Below are 15,560 nucleotides of genomic sequence, written 5' to 3' on the forward strand. Positions count from 1 at the left end.
CTGTAAACATCCATATGCAGAGTTTTTCTGTGGATATTAGTTTCAGCTAGCAGCTAGTTTAATAAGCATTTATTTATCTTAGAAACTGTTATAGACTTTACATGCAATATATCATTTAATTCTTGTATCTGTACTAGATTATGTAAAGTTCATGGCCCATAGTAATATATGTCCAACAACTGGTTGCTATTATTTCTTCTCTGTGTTAGTTCCAAGCATGTAGTTTAATCAGAAGTTGAAGCTGTTAAGATGAGGGGTAGGAGTGGGTAGTCTGATCAGACCCTAAAGGACTTATAGAGGAGTTGAGAGTGGTTTGAAGATGAAGTATATATGAAGGTGTAATTTAAGGATAATCTGCATCATAGTTACTTAGGAAACTTGTTAAAATGTATAGTTTTGGGTTCATCCTCAGAAACTCAGACTTTATGATTCAGAATCTCTGGTCATGGGCCTGTGAGTCTACAATTTTATGAGCTTAATATGTAATTCTGATTGACATTGAAGTTGAGAATCATCTTTTTAAGTTTATTCTTCCTGATGAAGAGATGATGTGAGTGATTTTTAAATAGCTATTTTTCTCTGATACAATAAGTTTTCTGTTTTATTGGTGATAGAGGTAGTAAATTTTTTTCATTTAAATTTTTACACATGATGCATAATAACTATGATTTTTTCTGTGTTAGGGTTGGAGGAGTAGTGACTAGTCATTTGACTCATATTTAGTAAACATAACTTTTTTGAGGTATATTTTATTTTGTCATAAATAGATCATATTTTACTTTATTATTCAAATAATGTAGTCTTTTGGAATAGGGTAGCAAAGGAAGGTAGACTGAGAACACATACTATTATGAAGATAGGTGGACAGAGGAAGAGACTGGTTTTCTGGTTTTAACTAGAAGGAAAAAATAACTACAAATAATTTACATAACTAATATGGATAATTAAAACCTGATGGACATTTTCAAGGAGTTTTGGTATGAGTTTTGTTAGTCATATTAGTTAATGGAAAGAGTCATATCAAGAATACTCCGCTTCTGCGGCACCTGGGCGGCTCAGACGGTTAAGCGTCTCTCTGTCTAAAAAAAAAAATCTAAAAAAAAAAAAAGAATACTCCACTTCTGTGTTTTTTGACACTTGCTTTGCCTCCTAAAAACATGCTTCTTTTTGGGTTTTGTCAGTGTTGGCTTCCTGAGGCTCTTACTCCATTCGTTGGGAAATCAGGTTGTGTCCTACTGTGCTACACTTGGACATTAGCTTTCTTTCTTTTTTTCCTCTCTCTCTTTTTTTTCTTGAGAGAGGGGACAGGAGGGTGGTGCAGAGGAAAAGGGAGAGGGAGAGAATCTTAATCAGGCTCCATGCCCAGTACATTACTCAATCTCATGACCCCAAGATCATGACCTGAGCTGAAATCAAGAGTTGGACACTTAACTGACTGAGCCCCCAGGCTCCCTGAACCTCAGCTTTCTTAGATTCTTCAGGTAAAACCTTACCCAAATGAACCAATGAATTGCTTCAAGTCATAGTTTTATACTTAGGTGTTTAGAAGAGTGTATTTCAGTGAGTCTTTGCTTTGGTATTTTTAGTCCTCAAATCTTTTTGGCTCCAGCATCCACTTTAATAGCTCTTACGGGTTAAGCAATTCTATTTTTTAATACCTATATAGTTTTGTTCATTCTCAGCAGCTAGGTCATTAGAACTTTGTCATTATTAATGAAAAAGGTACTGTATATATTTTTTTTTTTTAGGAGTATGTTTGGACTGAATGAAGTTAAGCCATCTTAGAAATTATTGCTTCGCTTTAAATACTCAGGATATAATTTTGCATATTTTAAATTCAATCTGTTTGCTGGTACAATTACATTATTTACCTTTGAGAACTTTGGCTATTCTATCATGTTATTTAGAATTCACATGAATTATTACAACTTACTAGTAGGCCTTTAACTGACAGCCTCTGACTTCTTTAAAAGTTGTCTTCAATATTTTCAAAAGTAACATTTGGGTCTTACTGGGACTGAAATTTTTACTTCTGTTATGACAGAAGCAGAGAGTGGACCTTTTGAGAAGTTAGGAGCAGTGGAGTACAGAAGAGCAGAAAAATCAGACTAATTTATATCATGCCTGTTTCATTGTAAAAATAATCATAGCCTTTTATACTTTACATTTCTGAGAGTGGTGGTGATGGTGGCAGTAGGAGCAATTGTAGTGGTAAATTAAGGAGGCATTGAGGAGAACATACCTCCTAATAGGAGCTTTCAGTTATTTCCCAAATGTAGATAACAAAGTGATTATTACCAAAAATTTTTCTTCCATGGGATAGTCTCACATGCAATATTTTATCCTACAATGTTGACAGTGCTGGCATTATAAGCAGCCTCCTGAGTTATTGTCTTCTCTGTCATGTTCCTCTCTATTTTAAGTAGGGGCCATAGACTTATAACAGTGTTGATGTAATTATATCACTATTACAACTCTGTGGATCTTTTTTTTTTTTTAAACCAGAGAAAAGCACACTGATTTTTTTCTTTTACTCTTACAGTGTTCTTATTACCAATAATTATACTTTTCTCCTGAGTGTTTTAGGATGGTATTGGTAAACATAGTATTATTTTGTGGTTAAGTTTAAGCTAAGACTATCTGGGTTCAATTCTCAGCCTTGCCACTTACTAATTGTGTGACCCGAGGGAAGTTATTTTATATAACTCTTGCCTGAGTTTTCTTATCTGTAAAACAGGGATTATAAAATTACTTTATAGCCATATGTTGAGGATTAAATCATTTTGTAAAGAACATTGCCTACAAATTGTATAGGCTGAATAAATATTAGTTATTAAATATTATTAAAAGTTACTAAAGTTGTATTCTTAGAAAACTCTATAGTAGACTTTAAAAGTAAAAATATTTAGGGGTGCCTGACTGGCTCAGTTGGTGGAGCATGTGTGAGTTCAAGCCCCATGTTGGGTGTAGAGATTACTTAAAAAAAAAATGTAAAACTGTTGAAAAAAATTCAACTTAGTTATTTTTAGGTTGGAGTTTGAACACACAAACTCTCAAACCCTTTTCATACTGTTACAGAGTGGTGTTTTATTTTTTCAAACTTTAATGTGCATACAGATTACTCAGGGATCTTGTTAGATTCTTGGTAAGACCCGAGAAGCTACCTGTCTAATAAGCTCCAGTGGTAATCTGGATGTAGCTAAGTCCTTTGACCATACCTTGAGTATTAAAGTTATAGAATGTTCCAGTAAGTGGTTCTCAGTCCCTCTGTCAGTACTTTATAAACACTTGAGTGGTTTTTTTTTTTTTTAAGATTTTACTTTTAAGTTATCTCTACACCCAACGTAGGATTCAGCTCACAACCCCAAGAGCAAGAGTCACACACTCTACTGACTGAGCCAGCGAGGTGCCCCTGTTTTGTTTTGTTTTGTTTTAATATGCTTAGCTCCATCTCAGACCAGTTAAATCAGATCTCTGGCATTGTGTTCTGAGCATCATCATCATTATTACTATTTTATTATTTTTGTAAAAAATACTCTTAATTCATTCTCATGTGTAAATAGCATTAAGAGCTACTACTTTAGTGATTCAAAGGAGAGTCAGTAAGCTAAGAAGCTTGTCTTCCTTTACTTTATCTTCTATCATTTTATGCATCTGTAGGGATGATGAAGCATAGCTGGTTAGAACTCTTTAACTGGAAGGCAGCTAATATCCTGAAGTTTTCTTTTACTGGCCTGGACTAAGAAGTGTGACTCCTTAAATCTTTCCTCATGCATCCTATTGCCTGTTGATTTCATCATTTTTTTGGTAATTTCTTCAGCCTCTTCCTAATTCGTCAATGGCTTCCTGAAAGTATGATAACCCGCACTCAGTATTAAACTACTTTGATAAAACAACAATGGCAGAGGCAAAAGAATAAAGTTCCTTCCACTTCTTAAATTCTGTGTTTTTTATGTAAAGTGGAAAACTATATTTGTTTTAGACTTTTTATTGGCCTTTTCTTTATATTTCTGGGGACGAAAATGTGTTTTCTTTGTCATGATATTTTCATGATATTTGTTCAATATATTACTTTCCTTTTTTTTTTTAAGGTTTTATTTATTTATTTGACAGAGAGAGAGAGAGTGAGCATGCATACACAAGCAGGGGGAGCGGCAGGCAGATGGAGAGGGATAAGCAGGCTCCCTGCTGAGCAAGGAGCCCGATGCAGGGCTCGATCCCAGGAGCCTGGGATCATGACCTAAGCTAAAGGCAGACATTTAACCGATCGACTACCCAGGCGCCCCCAATATATTACATTCTTAAGTTGTGTTTCCATACTTGTTGCATCCATTTCCCATCTTGCACCAATTTGGGGGGAGAGGCAGTAAATATTTTCTCATAGGCTATCATGTTTTCAGAAAATAGTTTCCAGGGGTGCCTGGGTGGCTCAGTCGTTAAGCGTCTGCCTTCGGCTCAGGTCATGATCCCAGGGTCCTGGGATCGAGCCCCGCATCGGGCTCCCTGCTCCGGGGGAAGCCTGCTTCTCTCTCTCCCACTCCCCTGCTTGTGTTCCTTCTCTCGCTGTGTCTCTTTCTGTCAAATAAATAAATAAAATCTTTAAAAAAAAAAAAAAAAGAAAATAGTTTCCAAAGTGATCAAGATCATACTGGATTTTATTCTATCTAGCCACGATGTATCAGTTAGAATCTGGACAGGGAAGCAATCTACACTAGATCGTTCTGCCAAGAAAATTTAATATAGTGAATGGATTATATAGGTGTTGGAAGTTGAAAAAACAAAAGGGGAACACTGGAGTAACACAGAGACAATAATTGCAGAAAGCTACAACCATCAATACTGGGAGAACAAAAAAGGGCTTAGGAGTAGAGTTGGGCCTCACAACCTATGGCGGGAGTACCACCTGTCTGCTGCTGATACTTCTGAGAGTGCTGGAAAAATTGGTGGCTGTCACCAACTGCTACTACTGGAGTGGAGGGCCTATGCTAGGGCAGCCCTGACTGGAAAAAGGAAGTTTCTCCTTCTAGTGCCCTTATTGGCAGCATGAAGAAGCTGGCTGGCAAAAGAGAAAAGTAGTTTCCAGAGTTCAATTTTCAGCATCACTGTGCTGAGTATTAAAGTGTGGATTTGGAGCTAAAAGACAATAGCTGAATAATGAGCACATACAGCTTTCTCCTCTTCTGGTTACATGACGGAATGGGCTTTTGGTCTCTTGGTCTCTTTCTTAGCTACTGAGACTGCTGCATGCCCTTAGAATCTAGGATTTGGAATGAAAGGAGTTTTTATTAAATTAACTCATCTAGGGGCGCCTGGGTGGCTCAGTCTGTTAAGCATCTGCCTTGGCTTAGGTCATGATCCCCGAGTCCTGGGATCGAGCCCCGAGTTGGGCTCTGCTCAGCGAGAGGAGCCTGCTTCTCCCTCTCCATCTGCCTGCCATTCTGCCTACTTCTGCTCTCTCTGTCAAGTAAATAAATAAAATCTTTAAAAAAATAAATTAACTCATCTAGTTCATGTGATTCAGGGACATGTGATGGGACTACCTGCTCTAAGATAATTCTGTCACAGCCTTTCTTGGGATCTGAGATTTAATCATTAGATACTAATTCCTTTGGCTCTCAAGGGGTTTCTATTTTTCAAGATCCCTTATTTAAAATACAAAAATTGGGGCATCTGGGTGACTCAGTAGGTTAAACATCTAACTTTAAAAGTAAAAATATTTAGTGGTGCCTGACTGGCTCAGTTGGCATCAAGCTCTGTGTTAGGCTCCCTGTCAGCGGGAAGTCTGCTTGTCCCTCTGCCCCTTCCCCTGTTCATACTCTCTCTCAAATAAATAAATAAAATCTTGAATAAAATAAAATACAAGGATTGTGGGAGGAATAATGATGCTTTTAAACCAGAGGTTAAAAATTGATTGCTTATTGGCCAAACAATGGCCTGCAGTAAGAACCAGTCTTTGAACAGATTATACCTTCTCTCTCATTCTAATATTCTTCTTCCTGCAGAGATTCTCAAATATTAATATGTATGTGAATTATTTGGGGATTGTTAAAATGCTGATTCTGATTCAGTCTGTCCCTGGGTAGGGCCTGCGATTCTGCATTTCTAACAAGGTCCAATGGGAGGCTAAAACTACTGGTCCCTATGTTAGACTTTTCTTCTCCCTTTGCTGCTTTGAAAACCACTGGTCTGGCTTGCATCTGCTGTTGGACCTGGGTTTGAGTGGTTGAATGGTGAGTGATCATAAAGGAAGAGTTTCTTGCAAGCTTAACTTTCTAGAAATATTTTGGGCAATCTTAATAGAGATTTATAGCTGTTTATAGGTGCAGTCAGAAGGGTGTATGCCTCTGAATAGGTTGAATTTTTGTCCATAATTTTGTTTGACTGCATTGTCAAACATGCCTCTGGATGCAGAGGCATGTCTATCACTTGTAGTTTTCCTGGGTTCTTTTCAGTAATTGCATACATGTTTAAGGGGAACTGACTAATGGGAGATAGGATAGGAGGACAATTAATAAATTCATGCATGAGATATCTTGCCTTCATTAGAGCGATTATTCTTGATTAAATAGAGCTACCTCTGGATTTCAAAAATTGCCTTTGGTTTGAATTTCATACTAATTGCATTTCCCCACTTTTGACACCTTCATATACTTAAACTTGTCATCAAAGCATGGGATCTTGCCTTGAGCCAAATAAATAGTAGTCCATCTTTTTATTTTTTAAAGGATTTTATTTACTTATTTGAGAGAGACAGACAAAGAGAGTGAGTGCAGAGGGGCGGGGCAGAGGGAGAGGGAGAGGGAGAGAGAAACTCAGGCGGACTCAGTGTTAAGTGCAGAGTCTGATCCCAGACCCCTGAGATCAGGACCTGAGCTGAAACCAAGAATCGGATGCTCAACAGACAGCGCCACCCAGGTGCCCCACATAAATGGTAGGCTATCTTAATGGAACTTTGAAGGCAGCCCAAATTGATGAAGTTGTTAATTGCTCTTTACATTTGGATTTTACTTTAGCAAGCCATACCTAGTCACATGTGTAAAACATAAATCTTTTAGTTAGTCGCTATCCTTCAAGATTCTCTCTCTGCAGCTGCCTCATCCCCATTCCTGGATCTTTCCTTTTTTCTCTACAGACTTAGATTTTCAAAGATTCTAGGTACTTTCTTTTTGTCTGATATGAATATTATCCTTAAATTTTTAATTCAGGCTATGAACAGAGAAATAATTGGCCCCTTTATCAGCTGAGGTGAAAGAGTTAAAATGAAAGTTAAGGATTTAGGGGATTCCTACAGAAAAGAAGGGTGAAAAAAGCTCAATTTTAGGATCCTAAACAAAGCATTTTGATTGGCATATAGAGACCCTTGTATGTACATAAACGCCCATATTTGAATATTTATAGAAGATAATCTGTCAAAATTACTGTTATTTTAATTTGCTAAGCTTAGCTGATTGCTGCAGTTGGATGTTAGTTGAATTCTAGATGAGGAACTGTAAATATGATCTAGTGTGAAACATGTTTTTTGTCCTTGAAGCTGTTTGAATATCCCCCCCATTTGTGTGTGTGTGTGTGTGTGTGTGTGTGTGTGTGTGTGTGTGTGTGTTTAATAGTGAGCCTTTTTGTATAGCTGAACTTCCATGTTCTTTGTTAGGGGAAAAAAAATGGTGTGAGAACAGTAAATATTAAAAAAAATTTTTTAGTTGGAAAAAAATTTATTCACATTTAGTGATCAGGAATTATTTAAATAAACTATTTGTTCAGTCTTCAAAGGAGCTATCTCTAGAGATTTCAAACCTAGGGACATGTATCTCATTTGAATGACCTGTGAAATATGTTTCATGTTAACAACAAAGAAAATGTATAATTGTAGATAATTAATGTTACCCCTTTCTTTTCTCATTTTGAACAGTGAAAATTTTACTGACCCAGACTCAAGCAATAATATCTTCCTTTGGAAATACCATGTGGTTTTGTCAGCTTATGTTCTAGTGGAAGGAAGGTAAGTCATTTTTTCACAGTTAATATTGAAATAACTTTATTAATAAATCAAATTTTTCTCTTTTAAAAGTTAAGAAATCCTTTTCTCTTTAGGTAGGTAGTGTTCCTTCACCCAGAAAGCACTATATTATTTATTGATGCTGTATCACTTTTCCTTAAAAGATTCCACTGATACTATATTATTTCAGCTCTGGAGATAACCAGTGACTTTCTAAAAATCGTGTGACTTTTTTTGGAGCAGCAGTACATTCTGTGCTCTATCTGCTCGACTATCTTGTCTCTTAGCCATTTTCACCTTGATAGTTTATTTTTACATATATATAACCACTTGACATGATGAGAGAGTCTTAATTTTTGTTTTTTTGTTTTTTGCTTTTGATGTTTTCATTTATCCCTTGTGAACTGACATAACTGGCTCCATTTTTATTGGTTATTACTTTAGCTAGAAACTATGCCAATTACTAAGTCTTAGTTTTAGTTAGATTCTGACTTTGTTTTAGGATTGCAGGAATGTGGGGTTTCAAGAATATATTTTATGTTTAGCAAATTAAGAATGGAACTTTTAGAGCATTCTTTTCTATCTTTCACAAGTGTTCGTCTTCATTCTCATTTGACAACCTCTTTTTGGGTCGATTAATCTTTTTTCTAGGAGGTGTGTGTGTGTGTGTGTGTGTGTGTGTGTGTGTGTGTGTGTGTCTGTATTTGTTACTGTAGGCACTTTTCCCAATGCTTTTTGTGACCATCCCCAAATAATTTCCTATGTATTTCACCCTAATTCCTCATTGTCCTCATAGGGAAAGTATTTGTCCAGCATTGTAGCTCTCCTCTGGCTGAAGAGCAAGATTATTAATAATTCTTTAAGATGTTACCCTTTTTCCTAATTTTGTAATGGTTCACCATCTGTTCAATATATTAAGGGCTCAGGAATGTCTGTTGTACCTAATGCATCACAGATGTGGAAATAATAATAATAAAGTTACATTTTTGTGAAGTGAAGATACTGCTAATATGTTCCCTTAGGTTTGGTTATTCTGACATTCTTGTTACGTTTGGGGACTTATTTGCAACATGCTTTCAAATTTCTTAAGGTGAATTCAGTATTTTCATCTTATTTAACCAGCATGCCTTTGATTAAATATGTTAAAACTCAGTTGAATAAAATTTAAGTCAATAATATAAAGAGTAATGAGCTGTTTTACAGTGTAATTTGGAAAAAAATTAGCTGTATTTCTTGTTATAAGAACAGCAGACAGCACTATACAGTGGACTATGATTTTCTAAGTAAGTTAATTTTGATAAAGGTTAATTCCACAATAGCAAATGCTGGGAATTGGCATCCAAATATCAAATTTCACATACAAATTTTAGTTTTTTACTGATTTTTTTTCCTCCAGAGGAAGAATATGAAAACTTGAGTTTGTTTAGGAGGTATTATCATTCTATTTTAGGAATTAAGAAATAGCCTTTATTTTTCTGCAAATTGAGCAGCAAAGATACCAGTGAATTGCAGTTTTTACTGATAGATTTTTTTTAAAAAGCTCCTATGGAAATCTAGTATTTAGGTCTTCATTTAGGAGCTATTTTAGTTTGTAATAATTCAGGATCTAAATGATCCCTATAATTTTTGATTATGTGTTTTCATTGCTTCAGAAAGAAAGGATGGAGTGTATTGTTTAATAATTTGCATTTTGGTATTACTTATAGGGTAAACTCTATGATCTATCGTATTTTAGGTAATTTATGTGCCATTGAGACAAATTCAGATCTGTTTTCTCTCGCTCCTTAATAGCATAAGAGTGTTATATATCACTTTATCAATTAGTAAAATGTGAAGGTAAAAATTGAAAATGGAGATTTTTCAGTGGTTTTTGGTCTGGCATATAAGTTATCACTCTATCCTGACAGTAAGTAAGAAACTGAACAGACTGAAAAATCTTTCAACTTTCTTAGATCTTTCATAGAGGTGAGGTCACAGAGCAAGCTACTATCCCCAACCTGGAGAGACAGACAGGCAAATACGGAGAATGACAACTTACTCTAGCAGAGCATAGGAACAGAGACCTCTAAGAGAACGCAGTACTGGGTAGGAAAAAACCTAAAATGTAATTAACGAGTTGTCAGAGGCTCAATGTGGACAAGTCTGAGGTAGAAACTCCAGGGAGGCTCGAGCATAGGAATCCCACACTTTCATGGTTTTACTACAGTTCTACCGTATCTTCACAGTGAGTATTAGAGAAAAATGCTCTGTACTTCCTACAGGGAAAGGGGAAAGCAATAAGTTTGAAATATACCAAGGCATTCTGTTTTTCTCAACAAGATTTATCCTAAAGAAGTTATTTTATCAGTGTCTAACCTATTAAGGTATTTTCAGAGCCTAACTGACCTGGAGGAAGGGGAATACCCAACTCGAGCCTCCGTTAGCCTTCCATGTAGGGGAAGATAAGTGTCCAGTTCCAGCCATCCTGTTCCTCCTCTAGCCGTCCTCTTCGACCTAAGGGGTGTCTGTGTGTGTTTGTGTGGCTGCGTTGCGGGGGGGTAGGTGCAGGAGGACTGAGAAGAACTTGTGAAGGTTATAAGTTGGGAGCACAGACTCACTAAAAGACAGACCTAATCATAGGACTATAGACACTTCTCCTACCCCACATTACTAAATGCCTGTTTGCCACAGTTCCTTTTATCCAGTGCATTATGTCTTGCTTTCAACAAAAAAATTATAAGGCATGTTAAAAAGCAGAAAGCACAATTTGCAGAGACAGAGCAAGCATGAGAATCAGACTCAGACATAGCAGGGATATTGGAATGATCAGACCAGGAATTTAAAACAATTATGACTAATATGCCAAGGGCTGTAATGAAGAAAATAGACAACATGAAAGAACAGATGGATAATGTAAGTAGAAAGATGAAATTCTGGGCGCCTGGGTGGCTCAGTTGGTTGGGCAACTGCCTTCGGCTCGGGTCGTGATCCTGGAGTCCCAGGATCGAGTCCCACATCAGGCTCCCTGCTCAGCAGAGGGGTCTGCTTCTCCCTCTGACCCTCTCGTCTCTCATTCTCTCTCTCTCAAATAAATAAATAAATAAAATCTTTAAAAAAAAAAAGAAAGATGAAATTCTGAGAAAGAAAAAGAAATGCTAGAAATAAAAAAATACTGTAACAGAAACGAAGAATGCCTTTAATGGGCTTATTAGAAGACCGAACATGGCTGAGGAAAGAATCTCTCTGAGCTTGAGGATATGTCAGTAGAAACTTCTAAAATTAAAAAGCAACAAGGGGCACCTGGGTGGCTCGGTTGAGTATCCAACTCTTGGTTTCAGCTGAGGTCGTGATCTTGGGGTCGTGGGAAGAGGCCCTGTGTTGGGCTCTGTGCTCAGTGTGGAGTCTGCTTGAGGTTCTCTCTCTCTGCCCCTCCCACCACTCTCTCTCGCTAAAATAAAAGAAGAATTAATACATATTCTTCTGAACTGTTCCAAAAAATAGAAATGGAAGGAAAACTTCCAAACTCATTTTATGAGGCTGGCATTACCTTGATCAAAACCAGACAAAGAACCCATCAAGAAGGAGAACTTCAGACCAATATCCCTGATGAACATGGATGCAAAAATTCTCACCTAAATACTAGCCAGTAACATCCAACAGTACATTAAAAGGATTATTCACCACAACCAATTGGGATTTATTCCTGCGCTGCAAGGTTGGTTGAACATCCACAAATCAATCAGTGTAATACAATATATTAATAAGAGGAAGAACAAGAACCATATGATCCTCTCAATAGTTGCAGAAAAAGCCTTTGACAAAGTACAGCATCCTTTCTTGATCAAAACTCTTCACAGTGTAGGGATAGAGGGTATATACCTCAATATCATAAAAGCCATCTGTGAAAAACCAACAGTGAATATCATTCTGAATGGGGAAAAGCTGAGAGCTTTCCCCCTAAGGTCAGGAACATGGCAGGGATGTCCACTATCACCACTGCTATTCAACATGGTACTAGAAGTCCTAGCCTCAGCAATCAGACAACAAAAAGAAATAAAAGACATCTGAATCGGCAAAGAAAAAGTCAAACTCTCACTCTTTGCAGACGATATGATACTTTATGTGGAAAACCCAAAAGACTCCACCCCAAAACTGCTAGAACTCATACAGGAATTCAGCAAAGTGGCAGGATATAAAATCAATGCACAGAAATGAGTTGCATTTCTATACAACAACAAGACAGAAGAAAGAGAAATTAAGGAGTCGATCCATTTTTAGCTGCACCCAAAAATCATAAGATACCTAGGAATAAATCTAACCAAAGAGGCAAAGAATCTGTACTCAGAAAACTATAGAATACTCATGAAAGAAATTGAGTAAGACATAAAGAAATGGAAGAACGTTCCATGCTCATGGATTGGAAGAACAAATATTGTGAAAATGTTTGTGCTACCTAGAGCAATGTACACATTTAATGCAATCCTTATCAAAATACCATCCACTTTTTTCAAAGAAATGGAACAAATAATCCTAAAATTTGTATGGAACTAGAAAAGACCCCAAATAGCCAGAGGAATGTTGAAAAAGAAAAGCAAAGCTGGTGGCATCACAATTCTGGACTTCAAAGTCTATTACAAAGCTTTCATCATCAAGACAGTATGGTACTGGCACAAAAACAGACATATAGACCAGTGGAACAGAATCGAGAGCCCAGAAATGGACCCTCAACTCTATGGTCAACTAATCTTTGACAAAGCAGGAAAGAATGTCCAATGGAAAAAAGTCTCTTCAACAAATGGTGTTGAGAAAATTGGACAGCCACATATAGAAGAATGAAACTGGACCATTTCCTTACACCATACACAAAAATAGACTTGAAGTGGATGAAAGACCTAAATATGAGACAGGAATCCATCGAAATCCTTGAGGAGAACACAGGCAGCAACCTCTTCGACCTCAGCCGCAGCAACTTCTTCCTAGAAACATCGCCAGAGGCAAGAGAAGCAAGGGCAAAAATGAAGTATTGGGACTTCATCAAGATAAAAAGCTTTTGCAGAGCAAAAGAAACAGTCCACAAAACCAAAAGACAAACGACAGAATGGGAGAAGATATTTGCAAATGACATATCAGATGAAGGGTACTTAGTATCCAAAATCTGTAAAGAACTTATCAAACTCAACACCCAAAGAACAAATGATCCAATCAAGAAATGGGCAGAAGACATGAACAGACATTTCTGCAGAGACATCCAAATGGCCAACGGACACATGAAAAAGTGCTCAACATCACTTGGCATCAGGGAAATCCAAATTAAAACCTCAGTGAGATACCACCTCACACCAGTCAGAATGGCTAAAATTAACAAGTCAGGAAATGACATGTTGGTGAGGATGAGGGAAAAGGGGAACCCTCCTACACTGTTGCTGGGAATGCAAGCTGGTGCAGCCACTCTGGGAAACAGTATGGAGGTTCCTCAAAAAGTTGAAAATAGAACTACCCTATGACCCAGCAATTGCACTACTGGGTATTTACCCCAAAGATACAAATGTAGTGATCCGAAGGGGCATGTGCACCCCAATGTTTATAGCAGAAATGTCCACAATAGCCAAACTATGGAAAGAGCCTAGATGTCCATCAACAGATGAATAGATAAAGAAGATGTGATACACACACATACACACACACACTGGAATATTATGCAGCCATCAAAAATGAAATCTTGCCATTTGCAATGACTTGGATGGAACTAGAGGGTATTATGCTAAGCAAAATAAGTCAGTCAGAGAGAGACAAGTATCATATGATCTCACTGATATGAGGAATTTGAGAAACATGACAGAGGATCATAGGGGAAGGGAGGGAAAATTGAAACAAAACGAAACCAGAGAGGGAGACAAACCATAAAAGAGACTCTTAATCTCAGGAAACAAACAGGGTTGCTGGAGTGGTGGGGGATGGGAGGGATGGGGTGGCTGGGTGATGGACACTGGGGAGGGTATGTACTATGGTGAGCGCTGTGAATTGTGTAAGACTGATGAATCACAGACCTGTACCCCTGAAACAAATAATACATTATATGTTAATAAAAAAATCAAATGCATATCTAGAACAAAATAAAATAAATGGATACATTTTAAAAAAAGAAAAAGAAAATTTAAAAGGCAAAGAGAAAAAAGCCTGAAAAAAAATTAAAAAATAACCAAGGACTGTGGGACAATTTCAAATGTATAATATATGCATAATGGGAATTCTAGAAGGAGAAGAAGGAGAAAAAGGAAGAGGAATTATTTGAAGCAATAATGATGGTGTATTTCATCAAATTAATGTCAGGGTCCAAACCACAGATCCAGGAAGTTTGGAGAACACCAGGCAAGGTAAGTTCCCAAAACTTCACCTAGGCATATCATAATCAAACTGCAAAAAATCAAACAGGAAGTAATCTTGAAAGAAACCAGAAGGGAAAAAACACCTTATCTACAGAGGAGCAAAGGTAGGAATTACATCTGACTTCTCTTCAGAAATCATGCAAGCGGAGGCGGAGCAAGATGGCGGAGGAGTAGGAGACCTAGATTTCCTCTGGTCTCAGGAATTCAGCTGGATAGGGATCAAACCATTCTGAACACCTACGAACTCAACAGGAGATCGAACAGGAGAGTAGCAACAACTCTCTGAACAGAGAAGCGACCACTTACTGGAAGGTAGGGCGTGCGGAGAAGTGAATCCGAGGCGATATTCGGGAGGATAGATGGCGGGGGAGGGGCCTCTGCCGGCCGCTTCTGGCAACTGATAGAGCCGCGGAGCACAAAATCGGACCTTTTAGAAGTTGGCTTGGCGGAGGGACGTCGCTGCAGTGGCTAAGCGGGGGGTGGAATCCTCCCGGGACAGTGTGGTCTCAGGACCCTTGGGGTCACGGAGAGACCGGGGGTGCCTGAGTGCGCCAGAGCTCCCAGGTATCGGAGCGGGGAAGCCGGCTGCAGAGACGGAGCAGAGTCGCGGGCTCTCAGCTCGGGGTTGCCATAAACTGTGATCTGCGGCCCAGTCGGGGCACGGCTCCCCCAGCAGGGACCCAACAAGCAGCAGATCTGGGGAGACTCCCCTTCCTTCCCGGGGAGGAGCGGTGCGGGAACGCACTGCAGGGATCTGCTGGGTTTGGAGACTCCGTGCGGGGTCGGGTGCCAGAGATAGCAACGCTCGATCACAGGCCGGGTGAGCACGGAGTGCGGCCGGAGACCGGGGACACGGGAGTGACTGCTTTTCTCTGGGGACACACTGAGGAGCGGGGCCCCGAGTTCTCGGCTCCTCCGGGTGGAGATTGGGAGGCCACCATTTCTGCCCTGGTCCTCCAAAGCTGTACCGAGAGCTTGCAGGGAACAAAAGCTCCTGAGAACAAACCGGAGCAGCTTCCTTAGCCCGGACCGACAAGGGCAGGGCAATTCCGCCTCCGGCAAAGACATTTGGAAACCACAGCAACAGGCCCCTCCCCCAGAAGATCAGCACAAACAGCCAGCAAGCCAAGACCAAGTTGATCGATCAAGGAGAATGGGAGAACTCCAGCGCTAGGGGAATACTGCACATAGATTCATGGCTT

General features: G+C 38.7%; 1 protein-coding gene across 19 annotated transcripts in view; it reads left to right on the forward strand.

Annotated features, from left to right (window-relative positions):
* The window catches only part of FUT8 (fucosyltransferase 8), a 346,719-nt gene that overhangs the window by 108,243 nt on the left and 222,916 nt on the right, over positions 1 to 15,560 (forward strand). For all 19 annotated transcript variants that reach the window (XM_025869873.2, XM_025869870.2, XM_073895376.1 and 16 more), the window contains one exon: positions 7,907 to 7,996. The gene's annotated coding sequence lies outside the window, so the exon portion shown is untranslated. The remainder of the gene's footprint in view (positions 1 to 7,906; positions 7,997 to 15,560) is intronic.

This window comes from Callorhinus ursinus, unplaced genomic scaffold (genome assembly GCF_003265705.2).
Source record: "Callorhinus ursinus isolate GAN/ISIS: 27379988/994484 unplaced genomic scaffold, GSC_fseal_2.0 scaffold8, whole genome shotgun sequence".
In the NCBI taxonomy this organism is placed as follows: domain Eukaryota; kingdom Metazoa; phylum Chordata; class Mammalia; order Carnivora; family Otariidae; genus Callorhinus; species Callorhinus ursinus.